Below are 15,142 nucleotides of genomic sequence, written 5' to 3' on the forward strand. Positions count from 1 at the left end.
CCAGGAACCTACTTAACCCTGCAGCTAGAATGCATTCATGTCAACTGGCTTCTGGGCTTCCTAAAATGCAATCCTGGGGTTGGGCCCAGAATCGAAGGCAAAGGAGGTCATGATCAACTAGTGGTGTCTGCACTAAGAGCAGGGAGATGGCCAGTGTGGAGTGCATCCTATCCCGCTCCTTGGGAACACAGATATCATCCAATACCTCTCTTTATGAGGCTCACAATCCAAACCATAAAGAAATAAAAGCATAAAGAAGAAAACAGGCCAGGTTTAGGAATACCTGTCCGTAATCTCAGAACTCAGGAAGCTGAGGTAGGAAGATTAAGAGCTCGAGGCCAAGTAGGCAGGTGGTATCTCACACCTTTAATCCCAGCACTGAGGAGGCAGAGACAGGCAGCGGATCTCTGTAAATTTGAGGCCAACCTGGTCTACAGAGTGAGTTCCAGGAAAGCCAGGACTATTTCACAGAGAAACCCTGTTTTGAAAAAACCAAAAGATAAATGTGGGAGGGGGGCGGTGTTTAAGGTCAGTCCCATTAATTTCCTTATGTAAACAGAATTTAGGCTATGGTCACATTCAGAAAATGGAGTCCAATGCAATTAGTTAGAGTGGGGTCTACTACTGTGGAAAAGAAAAATATATGCACTGAGCATCACTGAGCAGTCTGGGGCCATTGGAGGTGGCAGCCCTAAGACGCCATGGTACCTCCTTAGAGGCTGAGGTCCTAGCCCAGCTAAGGCAGCATCCTCGCTCTCAGGTTACAGATGGGGGCAGGAGAGGAGCTAGTCCTTCCTCACGTTCTCAAAGCTGGTAAATGGTGAGCTGAGATACAGACCTCATTTAGCTCCAAGAAAGCCAAGTCTATGCTGGGTGAGAAGCCACTCTCTTAGGAGACCAGACGTAGAGTGAAGAGTCTTGAGAGGTAGCACCTGGAAGCCCGCGTGCTTGCAAGACCTCTGGCAGCTCCTGTGGGATAGGTGTCTGGGAAGTACTGCTTACCAGGGAGTTCCTCCAACAGGCTTCCAATCCTCTCCGAACAACCTCCAGGCAATGGAGGCTGGATTCTGCATTGGTGATATGTGTTTTTTTGGTTGTTGAGACCACCCATTAAAATATGTGTGTATATGTATCTATTCCTAAGTATCAATTAAAGGTTTTATTATCTGCAATGTGCAATAATTACTTTCTGCTCATCACAGGGCCCTTTGTAGTCCGGACCTGACTCATTATTATTATACTTGGCTCCAATGCCAACAAGTTCCACTTGTGAAGCGGCATTCTGGGCAGAAGATCCAAAAGAGCGGCATTCTGGGCAGAAGATCCAAAAGAGCGGCTGATGGAGATGCAGATCCTGGAACAGCATCTGGTAGGCCATTATTTTTAACAGGAATAAACAACCCATCTTCTCGGTTTGTTTTTCATTTCCAAGGATCACACACTGGCCACGAGAGCACGGGTAAAACACAGGGTGCGGGACACATCACCCCATCGCTAGTTTGCCAGTTCTATCCACATGAGTGTAATCATTCTCTCTGTGCGCGTGTGCGAGTGTCCGTCCCCATGCCCCCTTGTCTAAAGAAAAACTCGGCCTGTCTGGGCTCTCAAAACACTGCGCAGAGGATAAACGTAAGCTTTCTGATGCAATTATAAAAGCAAGGCTTGTCTGTTTTCTCGTTTCGATTTCAAAATAGACCTCTGGCCAAGTCGAAACACAACCACGACCAGGGCTGGTGCCATGAAGAGGAGGAAGAAAGAGAGACCTCCAGGCTCCCCAGCCCAGGTGGCAGAGGACCCCACTTTACAGCAGCGGCTCTTGTCCGTGATTGCTGCCATAACCTTTGCTTACTCTTGTTCTTTCTCTTCGCCATTGTTATTCTCAGACAAGGCTGTTTTGAGCTTTGCGGAGCCCCTCAAACGCCGTTGCCACGCTGTGCGTCGGTTCTCTTTGAGCGTGAAAAGAATGGGCAGGCTTCAAAACGGCCTTCAGTACAACAGGGATGGTCTCGGCCAAGAAAGGGTGGAACCCACTGCCCCATCCCTTCCCCCACTGCGGATCAATATGGTCTTTCTATGTTAAATGGAGAAGTGGAAAGGGAGCCCATAAACCCATTTATGCTTCCTGAATTGGCTATTGGGCAGTGAAATATTGCTCGCTATTGAACTAGATGGCTTCCACAGCGCAGTAACCGGTCCCTAACAGCCTGGCCTACCAAATGCAACAATGGAGCTGGGGGTGTGGGAGAGGGATGGAGTTTTGTGCCAAGATGAAGATCAAAGGCCTTCAGGAGGAAGGAAGGGGGTAGGGGGCTCAGGCTTTCTGTTCCTGTCCCTGAAGGGGCCACCAAGGGTCGAACTCAAATGGGCCCTGACATTCAGTGTCGGAGGTTAAAAAGGGGGGTTATGCTAGGTGCCAGAATTAAACAGGAAAATACTTCCAAGAAGCTTCCGATACTACATGGGGCCTCTGGAAGCAGCTGAGCACCGGCGTGCTGGCAGAGAAGCCCTGGATTTTTGGAACAGATCTGGGTTCCACGGAGGAAAGGGAGCATACTGAGCAGCTTCCTTTAACACTATTGCCATGCAAGGGAGCCGGGCTGGGTAGGAGGTCTGAACTCAGGCCGTCCAGTAATACCAAAGGACTGCAGTGTAGGCCGGCAGCTTTGGGGAGAAGATGAGCAGTCATCAAAGGGTCAAAGGTTGTGTAAATTAGTGCTACCAAGCCTTCAGACCAAGAAGCCAGGTGACCTGGGTTCAGAGAGGCAGTTTTAGAATAGATACATTTTTTTTTTAAATTCTTAGGACTTCCATAAAAGCCTGAATTACTAAGATGTTATCCTAAAGTCTTCATTACCTGGTGAACTTCTAAAAACTTGTGTCCCATGTCTGGGAATTGAGTGCAGTACAGGGCTTGCTTGGTATGTGCTAGGCCCTTGATTTAATGCCCGAAAATGCACAAACCCAGGGATGTGGTTCCTGCCTTTTATTCCAGCATGAAGGAGGTGGAGACAGAAGCATCCTTGGCTACATAGGACTCCCCATCCCCACACCCCTAAAAAAAGCATGTTTCCTCACACTGAAAAACTAAAAAAAAAAATGCAAATGGCAACGTTTTCCAACAGGAGAAAGACATGCAAAGTTACACAGTAGAGCAGAAATATCCTTGCTGTCTCTGAAGTCTCCTACTGCAAGCCACCACGATCACAATCACCTGCACATACATCCTTCCAGATTGCCATGTACATGTATGTATGCATGTTTGGGTATAAATTTGTGTGCATGTGTGTGCGCGCTTGTCCTTTGCATACACATGGGAACGGTTAAGAGCTTCCAAAATAGTCCCTCCCCATCCGGACCCTCACTTTGTCGTCTGTCTAATGACAAGCCTGGATGGGTCCCTTCTGACGTTGGACGATTCCTAACTATCAAAAAAATCCGGCCAGAAGCCAGGCACAAGGCAGCTTGAGAAGTTAAAATGCAGCCCAGGTGGACTCAGTAAGGGGAAGTAGAGGCTTCTGGGTCCCTGGGAGGTGACCGACCTCAACCAAGAGTCTTCAGGGCTGCGCACTGGGCCACGCAAGCCACAAGCAGCATCCTGATCAACACATGCGCTCACCAGGAGTCTGGAGTTGTTGTAATAGGTGTTCCATGGAAAGCTTTTGTTTTCTCAAAGTCTCAGCGAAGCAATTAGCCCCAGGTCACTTCACTAGAAGGAGCAGCCCGAGGGGACCTGGGTACATCTCTCCAGCACTCATCATTTTAGGTGAGGGCACAGCGGGAGAAGAGACATTAGTCTTCACGCCAGCAACGCTGGGAAGCTGCGGGAAATACTAGTAGGCATTTTGCATGTGGCCCTGCCCTCCGAAGGGCCTGGGCCCTCAGCTCCACACAACCCAGGAAGGCATTACTACAAGGCAGGGTAACCATTAGTGGGCCGGGCCTACTCAGAAGTTTTCTCCTAGGGAGCAGCAAGCCCTTGAAAGGAGGGATTCCCTTGAAGAAATAATCCTGAGATACCAGCCACCCCTCCCCCACCACATCTTTCTTTTAAAAATAAAAGTCTCATTACACAGCTGAGGGTAGCCTCAAAAACACGACCCTCCTACCTCAATCGCCGGAGCAACCCCATACAGGTGCACACCACACCACTTTGCCAAGCTTTTAAGCTGTTTCTCTTTCTCAAGTAGATTATTTCTGGTGTTTCGTCACACTAATGGGAAACCGACTGACCCTTTAGAAAGGGTCAAAAAAATCTAACTTTCTCTTTGGCTTGGCGTCTATGACCTATGCTACTGTGTCTACTACTAACACATTTGAAATCGAATTTTATGGTAGAACCCAACCCGGAACTCAGATGTGCACGGTCTCACCTTCCCCTCACCCAGTCATCCTGAAGGAAATGGTGTCACCTCCTTTCCTCCCCATGAGCAAACAAGGCTAACAGAAGCTAAGTGGCTTTCCGAAATTCACTTGGAGACAAATCGGGTCCGGGCCAGGGGTCTTCCCACTCAGCACCACTGACTTAGGATAGAAAACTTCTCTGGCTCCCCGGAACTACTCTCAAAATACTGAATATTAGAAGCAGTGGCCAGCTCCAAGGAGTCATCAGCTTCATCTCAGGCAGACCCTCCAAAAATGTCTAAACCCAGAGCTGGACTTGGTGGCTCACGCTTGTCATCCTAGGCCTAAAACAGCCGAAACAGGAGGGTATCAGGAGATTGCGAGCAGCCTGGGCTACACAAGGCGCTGTGGCTTCGTGCAACATCGCATTGCATTCAAAGGACACCAGAAGGACACCTGTACATTGCACTAGGAGAACAACCCAAGACAACTGGTCACTGTCAGTGTGAGCAAGCTCACAAGAAATATGCACAAAAACACAAAATGCAACAAAGTGTGCGTAAAGTCATTCTTTTTTTCCTTAAGTGTTTAACATTTCCCATGTTTCTACCAAAAACAAGATTAAAGAAAAAAAAAGATGCCATAAATATAAGCACTATTTGGAAAAACAAAATAAACAAAGAAAATCCCAATGACCCAACCCTGGATAAAACAAGACAGGACATCGACCGAAGAATTTACTCATTTGCTCTTACATTTTCAGATTATGATCCTACAAAACAAAAATCAGAATGACACAAGAAGGCAGTGGTGGGTGGTGATGGCATACTGTCTTTAATCCCAGCGCTTAGGAGGCAGAGGCAGGCCTGGTCTACAGAGCAAGTTCAGGACAGCTAAGAACAACTAAAGCTTCACAGAGAAACCCTGTCTTGAAAAGCAAAAGAGCAACAACAACAACCAAAAAAAAAAAAAAAGCATCCTGACCTGGCAGAATAGAGGGAACAAGGAAGTAAACCCTAGAATTTCTGTATACTGGGGCAGGTCCGCAGGACAGGCAAGCAGCGGGAACTCTGGAAAAGGAGAACGAGATGAGGAAACCTTAATGAAACGAGCAGGCAAGCAAGCCCCGAGGGATCCACAGACACCCCAGTGCATACATGACGTCTCAGACGGTGCAGAGCACTATGCGTGCTGTGTTTACATTCATACCGCGTGATAAGGGCTAATGAATACATCCATCAGGCCTGATGGGAGATCAACAAGAACCACACCAGATCTCAGCGACCAAGGGGTGCCATAGTCTTTTCACCTTCGCTCTAAAAATAAGCCCTTCCCAGCTATCTGTGGCACATCCAAATTGCAACACCATGGTTCTACTTCAGGGCCATTATTAAGTAAATCAAAGGTTCCTGGCACACGGCGTTGCGATAGGAGAGTAGGCCAGACGCCACCCAAATGAACCCTGAAGATGCTATCCAAATTCCCTACTTGGCCCGATAGGCTCAGCATTCCTCCGTCTAACAACCATTATCCCTGGAGAAGTGGCCGCATTGCTTTGCTGTTTTTGAGTTTTGTTTGCTTTGTTTCATTCTTTGAGACAGTTTCTCTTGACCCGCATAGCTCTGCACTTACTATGTGCCTGCTGCTGGTTTTGAACTCCTAATCTTCCAGCCTCCACCTCCCAAGAGCTAGTACTCTGAGTATGAGCTACCTCGTTCTCCACTACATTGGTTTCTTGTTTCTTCCCTTGTCTGGTTCCCATATATTAGATCTTCCCACCTAGGTGTCTTCAGCTTCTAAATCAACTGGCACAAAAACAGCTGTGTCAGCTAAGACCCACGGAGCTCACAGGCTGGCCCAACTCTAAGTACTTTACCTGAACTGTGCCATTTAACCTTCCTACGTCTATGCAGCAGGTACTAGTGCCGTACTAACTTTGCAGGTGGACAAGTGAAATGGAAACATCTGAACCAATACCACACCTGAATACCGTCAGAGCCATGACTCAAACCCAGGCAATTTGATGTAGAACTAGAAGGTCGGCTAGATAGGGTTGTGCAGGGTGTAGCCAGCAAAACTGACATTTGCGTGGGTATCCGATTTGCTTGTCAGTATCCAGTGAAAAGATAATGCATGCCACATATGTAATTTAAATTTGTTCTAACGGTCACACTAAAAATACCAATAAATATACAGGTGAAATCCACAGTATCAATTATTTATTTCACCTTTGCCGGAACACACTAACATCTCATTTCAACATGTAATCAATATGAAAAACAAATCATAAAGGCAGCCGTCTCTCTCTCTCTCTCTCTCTCTCTCTCTCTCTCTCTCTCTCTCTCAGTTTTCCAAGACAGGGTTTCTTTGTAGCTTTGGTGCCTGTCCTGGAACAAACTCCTGTAGACCAGGCTGGCTTCAAACTCACAGAGATCCGCCTGGCTTTGCCTCCCGAGTGCTGGGATTAAAGGCGTGCGCCACCAACGCCCGTCTATCTTTTTCTAAGTCTACAAAATATAGTTAGTTTATATGCATAGTATTGTCCAATCCAGACCTAAACTAGGAAATATCTTAGATCATCCACAGCCACACAAGACTGTTTTACCTTGCTGAGCAGCACAATTTTACCTACAGTTAAATTAACCCAACTTCCCTGGTCCTTGTGTCTCTGGACACTGGCATGACAGTGAACTTGGTCTGTCTACCATCGGGTTCAAGTCAACCTGCATCAAGAAACCAACAGACCTAACATTTGCTCAGCCCCTTCAGAATCCCTCGGATTATGCTTCTTCAAGTTCTCCAAAAAGCCTCTATTTGAAATATTGCCTCCTTGCCTGCAGGAAGATCCAAGAGCTAGGCCTCCTGGGAAAGACTGGGAAAGCCACTGAAACTTAATTGCCCATCTTGTAGAGTAGCTTTCCAGGAGACTCTATCGTGTACCTTTCTCTGCTGCCCAGCAGTGGAACATCTGGAAGCTTCTACTCCTCACAGCTGGGCAGGCTGCTTATCCTTAAAAAGCCTGATTTATGATCTCAGCAGTGGGAACTTGTAGGGGATCAGTCATGCCCACCAGGGTAGAAAGGAAGGGTGGGTGAGTGAATTAATCCTTCGACGAAAACAGGAAGAACCCTTTATCAGTGTATCAAGCCCGGCAACAGGGCAGGGCACTGGACAATGACCGGAGTACTGAAAATTCACCAGGGTGCAGTTCTGCAAGGTTAGTGTGAAGCCCCATGGCGTAAATAAGGTCCATGCAACCCTGCACTGTCCTGGTTGGTCACCATTTGGTCTTAGTCATAGGCTCAGGTTCTAGGGAGCTAGGGCTGTGGGATTTCTAGACCAAGATTACAAACACTTCTTAATGGGATTTGTTCCAGGTTTTGCGCTTGTAAGCAACTTTCCACAAAAACTCTACTGCGTATGTGGGGACAGAAGGATGTAATTTTGCTATCAGAAGTATGGCATAGAAGTTTCCCTTGTGCATGGCCTACAGGAGTTACTGGAATGAGCCTCCCGCCAGTCCACTCCCTCTACCTAAAGGCCCAACCAGCAAAACGGCATCTGTTTGTCATTTGGGACCAGGACAAAGTTGGGTGTGAGTGATTCACCTGCACTTCCCTTCTAAAGGTAGACCCATGCCCCGGAATTTGAAAAGGAGGAGAGCAGAATCCATTGGAGCCACCGAAACCTCTATAAAAGGCCAACAGTCCCAAATCCCAAACAAGCTCTGCCCTTTGCACTATGATCGTCCTGTGTCTCTCCACAAGAATGAAGAACAGGCACTGGGAGCTGCCAGAGGATGCCTGATAGGATCTGCAGCCTTCCAATTGAGTCTCCAGGTCTCAGCTCACCTCAGAGAGGCCTCCTTGATTGCACAGCACACCTGCCGTAGGCGCCCTGATAAAGACTCCGATGCTTAGAGGTCTTCAGTGCTGGCAACTAAGTACTAGAGCCCCAGAGATAGAGATGGCCTCTAGGCGGAAGGGCAGACCACCGGTGGAGACACAGAAGCTCTAACAAGAGGCAGCTGGCTGCAAATGCGGGCTCTGGCGCCACTGGTGATTTGCTTCTCATGCGGGGATGTTATCTAGCTGCCCTGCCTGCCATATCCCTGCCTTTAGAATGGGAAACAGGGGAATCAACACCAACCCGTTTAATGGCTGTAAGGATGGACCTACAGATTTAATGAGGTGCTAAGAGCAGAACCTTCCAACAGCCAAGACTGACCAGAGTTGATAGTGAGGACATAGAGGTCAAAGGGGAAGTAAGTGCTTGATCTCATTCTACACACAAATCTCGACTTCCTGGAACTGGACTCCCGGGCGAAGAAGGGGAAACCGGAAGTTGAAGAGTGGGATTTGCAGGGTATTAAGGTTTTGAATGTACTTCCTTATCCAACAAAGATAAAGTAAATTCTCTTTACCACCAGCACAGACCCAGTAAGCGGAGACAAAAAGGGTGACAATGGTCAGTGCTCACTGAACATTTCAGTTCTGGGTGGCAACAGACAAGTGCCAAGGGCTTGGAATCTCGTGCAGCTCACTGCAAGGCTTGTCTTCATTTCCTAGTTTTACTGACGGGCAAACGGAGCCTGTAAAAGACAAGTAACTATAGCTGAAATTTGAAGGGATATTAGGAACACTCGGAGCAAGCCTGAGTGAACGGGAGTCAGCGCCTCACCCATGATGCTCTATGGCCTTAAACACATGGGGGCAATTACCGACATCTGGCTGAAGATGCAGATCTCCAGGCAGGACCCCAGGTGTAAGAAATCCAGGCTCCAGACCTGAAGCAATAGCCAAATGATTAAGTCCCCGGGGGACAAACTGGGTCCCTCTCTGGAAGATAGGTGGGTGGTAATTTGGGCCCCCAGTGTGGAATGTCAGGCAGGTGGTAGCACAGGACCTGAGCAGGGCCATCAAGGGGACGGGGGAAAGGGTAGGGATTCCTGAAGCAACTCCATTAGGGCACAAGTAGACATCTGTTTCTCAATTGATCTGTTATCCTGAAGGGAGTGCCAAGCTCAGAGCTCAGCAAAGTAATCTTCCTGGAGGGTGGGGAGCGGGAGAGAGACAACTTACAGCTCCAAATCCCTGCCTAAAATGGGAGAATCTCAGAGGAGGGAAAAATGCCATCCAGGTCAGCAGAGAGCAGAGTCTAGATGGACTGGGAATCTGCCGGCCATCTTGAGCCTACCTTGAGGAGAAACTGCCAGGGCCAAGCCTCTAGGATCCACTGGCCCTACTGTGAACCTTGGGTCTTTACTGTGTCTTTAAAGGGAATCTGAAAGCGACCTTGAGACAGTAGCAGACGACTCTGCTGGTCTCGAAGTTAAAGGCTTTGTAGGCTCCACACATTTAAATCTAAAACTAGCTGGGTGCGGTGGTGCAGGCCTTTAATCCTAGCCCTCAGTTGGCAGAGGCCCACGGATCTGTGACTTCAAGATCTTAATAAAACAAAACAAACAAACAAACAAAATCTTAAAAAAACAAACAAACAAAACACCCTGAAACCAAAAGGACCTAATATTATCTTCAGTTTGGTGGTAGATACTGAGACACAGGCAATAAGGTAAATACGAGAAGTTCTGTGGCTCTCAACCAAAGAACTGTAGTCTAAACCATCCCACCAGGGGTGTTCCTGTAGGTTATCTATGAGGACGAACACCTGAGCCAAAAAAAAATTCCTTCCAACTTAGAGAATCTGTGAATCCAAGAACTCCAGTACAACCCTGGAAAGGCCTTCGGCTGATAATTTCACACACAGAGTAGGTGTCCAGGGTAACAGCTGCTCAAATCGAATCTCTCCTGTAAATATGCAAAATGGACCAAGAGCATCCAGTGAAGGGGTGCTTGGAGGATGGACAAGATACACAGGCCAAACTAGGTTTGGTAGCCCACACCAACAATGAAGCAGCTGAAGCCAGGAGAGTTAAATTCAAGGCCAGCCTGGACTGCACAACTACATAGTACTTTGTTTAGTGAGAATACCTGACATTAAAGACAGGAGGCTAAAGCCTCAGAGGATAACACAGCTAAATGGTCACGATCTGGACCCTCACCCTAAGTTAGACAGACAGCCTTAACTAGGTCCCTAACACCAAAATCAACCAAAATTAGGCAAGATTATCAAAACTAGAAATGAAGGGCTTAAGATATAGTTCATATGCCTACTTAGTATTCCCAAAACCCTGGGTTTGATCCCCAGCACCACAGGAAACCAGGGATGACGACGTGTACCTATTATCTCAGCACTGAGAGGTAGAGGTAGGAGGATCAGAAGTACATGCTTATCCTCGATTACATAGTAAATTTGAGGCCAGTTTAGGATGTACGACGCCCTAGAAAAAAACAAAAAAGACAGAAATGATTTTGCACTGTGGGATACTCTCAAGAGAGTGGAAGGACAGCCCACAAAATGGGATGGAACTATCAAGAATCATGCATCTGGGAAGGAACAGACACCAAAAAAAAACAACAACCACAATAGCAAGAAAAGTTTCTCAGAAGCTCTTCTGGTACCCAGCAGACACAGGAAAAGACATTCAGTGGTCATTAGAAAAATACAAATCAAAACCACAGTGAGAGTACAGTTTCCATCTGTAAGCTCAGCACTCAGGATGATGGGGTAGGAGGACAGCAATGGCAGGGACCAGCCTGGGCTACATAGTGAGGCCCAGTCTCAAAACTATAAATGGATAAAAAACACTGGTTATACTTATTAGGATGACTATTAGTGAAAGAATAAATAAAAGAAAAGTACCAAGCATGGAGACAGGAAGGAAAATAGAAACTCGTGAGTATTGGCGGTGGGAATGTAGCGTGGTGTAATCATCATCGAAAACAATATCATTCCCCTAATAGTTGATCATAAAATTCGTATACACATCCATGCTCAAGGCACTATCATTCACAGTATTTGAAAGGTAGAAGCAACCTAAACACACATCAACAGTTGAACAAATAAGCGTGCTACATACACACAAAATACTTGGGCAGTCTCCACAAAGAACCAATGTGATGTACATGCTATAGGGTGCACTGTGCACACTGCGCTAAGTGAACAAAGCCAGTCACGGACAAATGGTGATTGACACAGAGATGATGTAGGAGAGCAGTCAGAGTCATGGACTCAAACAAAGCTGAAGAGCAGTTTTCAGGGCTGGTGGGGAAGTGAAAGTGTTTAATAGATAGAGAGCTTCAGTTTCAGATAATGAAGAAGGCTACAGTAATATTTAGTCGGGACGGTTATGCAATGAGTATACACCTACAGCCATTGAATTGTACTCTACAGGAAGAAGGAACAAAAGGAAGAGAGGGGAAGTGAGTGAAGAGGGGGAACAATAGACAACAGACTTTTGCTATGATACCCAACGTGGCCTTGTGCTCACTTTGTACCTGAGGTTAGCCTCAAAATTTTCTTTCCTCACCTCCCAAACAGCTCAGATTGAAAACTGCCACCACCGCGTAGGGACCCTAGTCTCAACCATTTGTGAGAATGCAATAGTGCTGGCAAACATGGCTAACATCTACATGCCATTGTATTCAAGTTGTTAGCAATACTAATTAACAACAGATTATTATTGTCTTAGCTAAGATATATTTTTACTTTTTAAACCACGTGTACTTGTGTGTCTGTGTGAATGTACGCTATGCGCACAGAGGCCAGAAGGTGTTGGATGCCACTGAAGGTGGGGTTACTGGCAGTTCTGATCTGCCAGATGTAAGGTGTTGGGAGACAGAACTTTGGTCTTCGGCAAGCATGCCAAACATTCTTAACCGCTGAGCTACCTCTGCAGCCCCCAACTTGTGACTATCTTAATGACACAATTTCCTCCTCTTGGCCCTTTCTATCACTCCGCCTTTCTTAAAGACCAGGGCTAGACCTTCCAGGAACAGTCCAGATTCCTCTTCACTATCCCCCTGACAATCTCAAATACCTCCAGATGCAGGCGCGTCAAGCTCCCTCCTGTCTCCCTGTCCAATTTCCTCTTACAACTCACAGGAAGATGATAAAAAGCTCCATAAAATGGCAGATGATAAAAACTCACATAAAATGGCATAGGGCTGTTTTCCTCAGGACATGGGGTTGGCTTGCATCTTCAAGAGATCCTGCTGTCATCTCTTCCTGTCGGGGGGAAGAGAAATGAAATCATTCTGGTCCGCAGGTCAAATCCGCGGTGGCTAAGCAGACAGCAAGGGAAAGGTCACCGAGCCATCAGGAAACTCACAGCAACCCACACCCCACACAGCAGAAACAGAGAGCCCAGCACGGGTTGAGGAGGTGGTGATGGAAGAGAAATGAACAGAGCTATCTAGAGTGTAGGAAGTGGTGGCCTTCCCGGCTATCTCTACCTGGCCTGGAAGTGTAGAAGGAACTGAAGGAGTGGCCCCACTCAGGTAAATAACTCTAAAGGAAGACATGCTAATTCTGCGTCAAGAGGTGCCGGACCGGAGTTAACATTCAAGTACACAGTCCCCAAAGTAGGGCTCACCCACCAGGAGGGTTGTTGGCTGAAGCGGTCTGGGGGTGCAGACAGTCGAATCATGGCCTATCAGAAGGGGCTCAGCCAACCTAGGGGGACAGCCATTGCCTGAAAGGATGCAAACCTTCTGGCCCACAACAGCTGTTCGCTTGGTCTATGATTTCCCTTAAAGTCTCAGTTGAACATACTTGAAATCAGGAAGGGTTTGTTGTAGCTCATTTAGTGTGACAGTTAATGTTGATCGTCACCTTGACAACATCGAGAAACGTCCAGGAAACAGGCCTCTGAAAAAGTCTATGAAGGGGTCTCTAGACTGGATGGGAGATTGGGAAGGTCAACCCAGGGTGAGGACAGCACCATTCCAATGGGCTGAAGTCTTGAACTGAGTAAAATGGAGACAGTGCACTGAGGACCAGTATTTACTACCCCTGTCTGCTTCGTGACTGCAAATGCCACGTGCCCTTCGTAGTGGACTGTGCCCACATGCTCCCTGCTTCTGCCTCCCCAGTGTACCACACCCAGCTGAACCCAAGAGGTTCTCATACTTTAAAGCCCCCTTCCATCTCATTGTTTTCCTTGGTGGGGTGGGGTTGTTGAAGAGTAAACCCAGGTCATCACATACTCTCAGCAAGCACTGCACCCCGGTGCTATCTCCCAGCCCTGAGAAGCAGAAGCTCTACTTTGGCCTCTTGGTTGGCAAGGGCAGGTAGAATGAGTTCTAGTTAGTAGGCAGCTGCTCTTTCTGGAGAAGGCTCTATCGTCAGTGTCTCCCATGGTGCCGTGTGCTACGGGCTCACCTGGAACATCTGTATCTAATCTGCTCACTTTCCTGAGTGGACGTGCAGCCCTGCAGGGACGTGATGCTTCTGCAGCTTATACTAAGGCCTTAGGAAGGGCTGCACGCTTCCTGAAGGAGGTGACCCTTAAACAGGGTCATAAAGCAAAACCAGGAGTTCCCCTGTTGCAGAAGTGGGAAAAGGACCGAGTCTTACCCCCCAAGTCCCAGACTGGCTACTTCTTGTGCAATTGTGAGAAGTGAAACTCGGAAGTATGCACAGAGAGAAATCTTCGGGAAGAATCCCGTCATTCCAAAACTTCCTAAAGGTTCAAACTTACACTGTCTGGCTGCTTCTGCTGTGACCTCAGCCAAGGACATCCTCAGGACAAAAGTACTTGGCCTCCAAAGTTCAACTGGGGTGGCCTGGGTTATAAACCATTCATTCAGGGGTTCAATAAATAGTCAGTGTGAGCAGGCACCCAACTAACAGCAAGAAGTCATTAAAAACCTTTAAGTGCGCGACCTCAGGGTGCAGTTTGCTGCAAGAGGAAAGGTGGGAAGCGAGCAGGGACACAGGAAGACGCCCCTCCCTGAGGCAGCTGGGGAGCAGAGTAGGGGCTTTAGAGTTTGCTAGCCAGAGCTTTCGTGTGTGTCATCCTTGCGCTGTCAAAGTCATAGGTGTCAGGAAGGTTTCAAATGCTCTCTTCAAAACCCCCTCACTTGGCGCCACACATCCACACGGCACAAATACTAAAACACATCTCTCTCCTTCGCACTCACAGGCTTTAGTTGAAAAAAAAAAATCTTTGGTTTTCCTTTTAAAAGGAATAAGCACGCAGGGAATGTCTTTGTAACAGAGCAAACACGTAAGGAATGTTTGGAGTCACGATAGGGAAGAAATATAGCCTTTGGCCCCTACCGGAAGGACAGAAGCCAAAGCCAGACTCAGCCAGCTAAGCTCGTACAGAGCTCAGACCAGGCAACAGCAATCAAGGCCAGCAGCCTCCTCCTGGACCCCCAACCCCACCCCAGTGCACACTTCTGAAAAGCTGACCGCCCCAAGAAGGAAGGGAAGGCAGCCTTTGAGGGAGAGACAGCAGCTGGAGGAAGCCTGGGTGCCCTTGGGCTATGTCCTCCAGCTACAAACCAGTCAGGCTAGGTAAGGAAGTCTGGCCTCAGCCTCAGGGGCTTCTCTAAAGGCAGGAGTGGTTGGTCTCTTTAAAATTGCAAGACTGACTGCAGGGAACCCAATGGCATGGGCCAAACCCTGAGTCACAATTTAAGTAGGACAGGGCTGTGGAACAAAACCGGTGGCAACAAAAGCCACGCTCTCCACCAGCGCTCTCCAGTGCTCTCCATAAACTCCAAGGGACTTTCCACACACCGGCCTTTTCCTTTTCCTATTTCCTTTTGGAACTGGGAAAAGTCAAAACATTCAGCCAGAGAGTAACCAATGCTCTCCCAGGCACAGAAACAAGAATATGCACGTTGGTCTGGCCATATAGGCAGACAGATTTGACAATCCATTCTAATCTCAC

At 47.6% G+C, this 15,142-nt stretch overlaps 1 long non-coding RNA gene across 3 annotated transcripts in view; it reads right to left on the reverse strand.

The window, feature by feature from the left end:
- LOC113456736 overlaps positions 1-15,142 on the reverse strand; it is a 209,562-nt gene that overhangs the window by 179,634 nt on the left and 14,786 nt on the right. For 2 of the 3 annotated variants that reach the window (XR_003377481.1, XR_003377480.1), the window contains exon 2: positions 12,392-12,468. The exons of the other annotated variant lie outside the window; for it this stretch is intronic. This is a non-coding gene — a long non-coding RNA (uncharacterized LOC113456736). The remainder of the gene's footprint in view (positions 1-12,391; positions 12,469-15,142) is intronic. 3 annotated transcript variants of the gene reach the window in all.

This window comes from Microtus ochrogaster, chromosome 15, assembly GCF_000317375.1.
Source record: "Microtus ochrogaster isolate Prairie Vole_2 chromosome 15, MicOch1.0, whole genome shotgun sequence".
Classification (NCBI taxonomy): Eukaryota; Metazoa; Chordata; class Mammalia; order Rodentia; family Cricetidae; genus Microtus; species Microtus ochrogaster.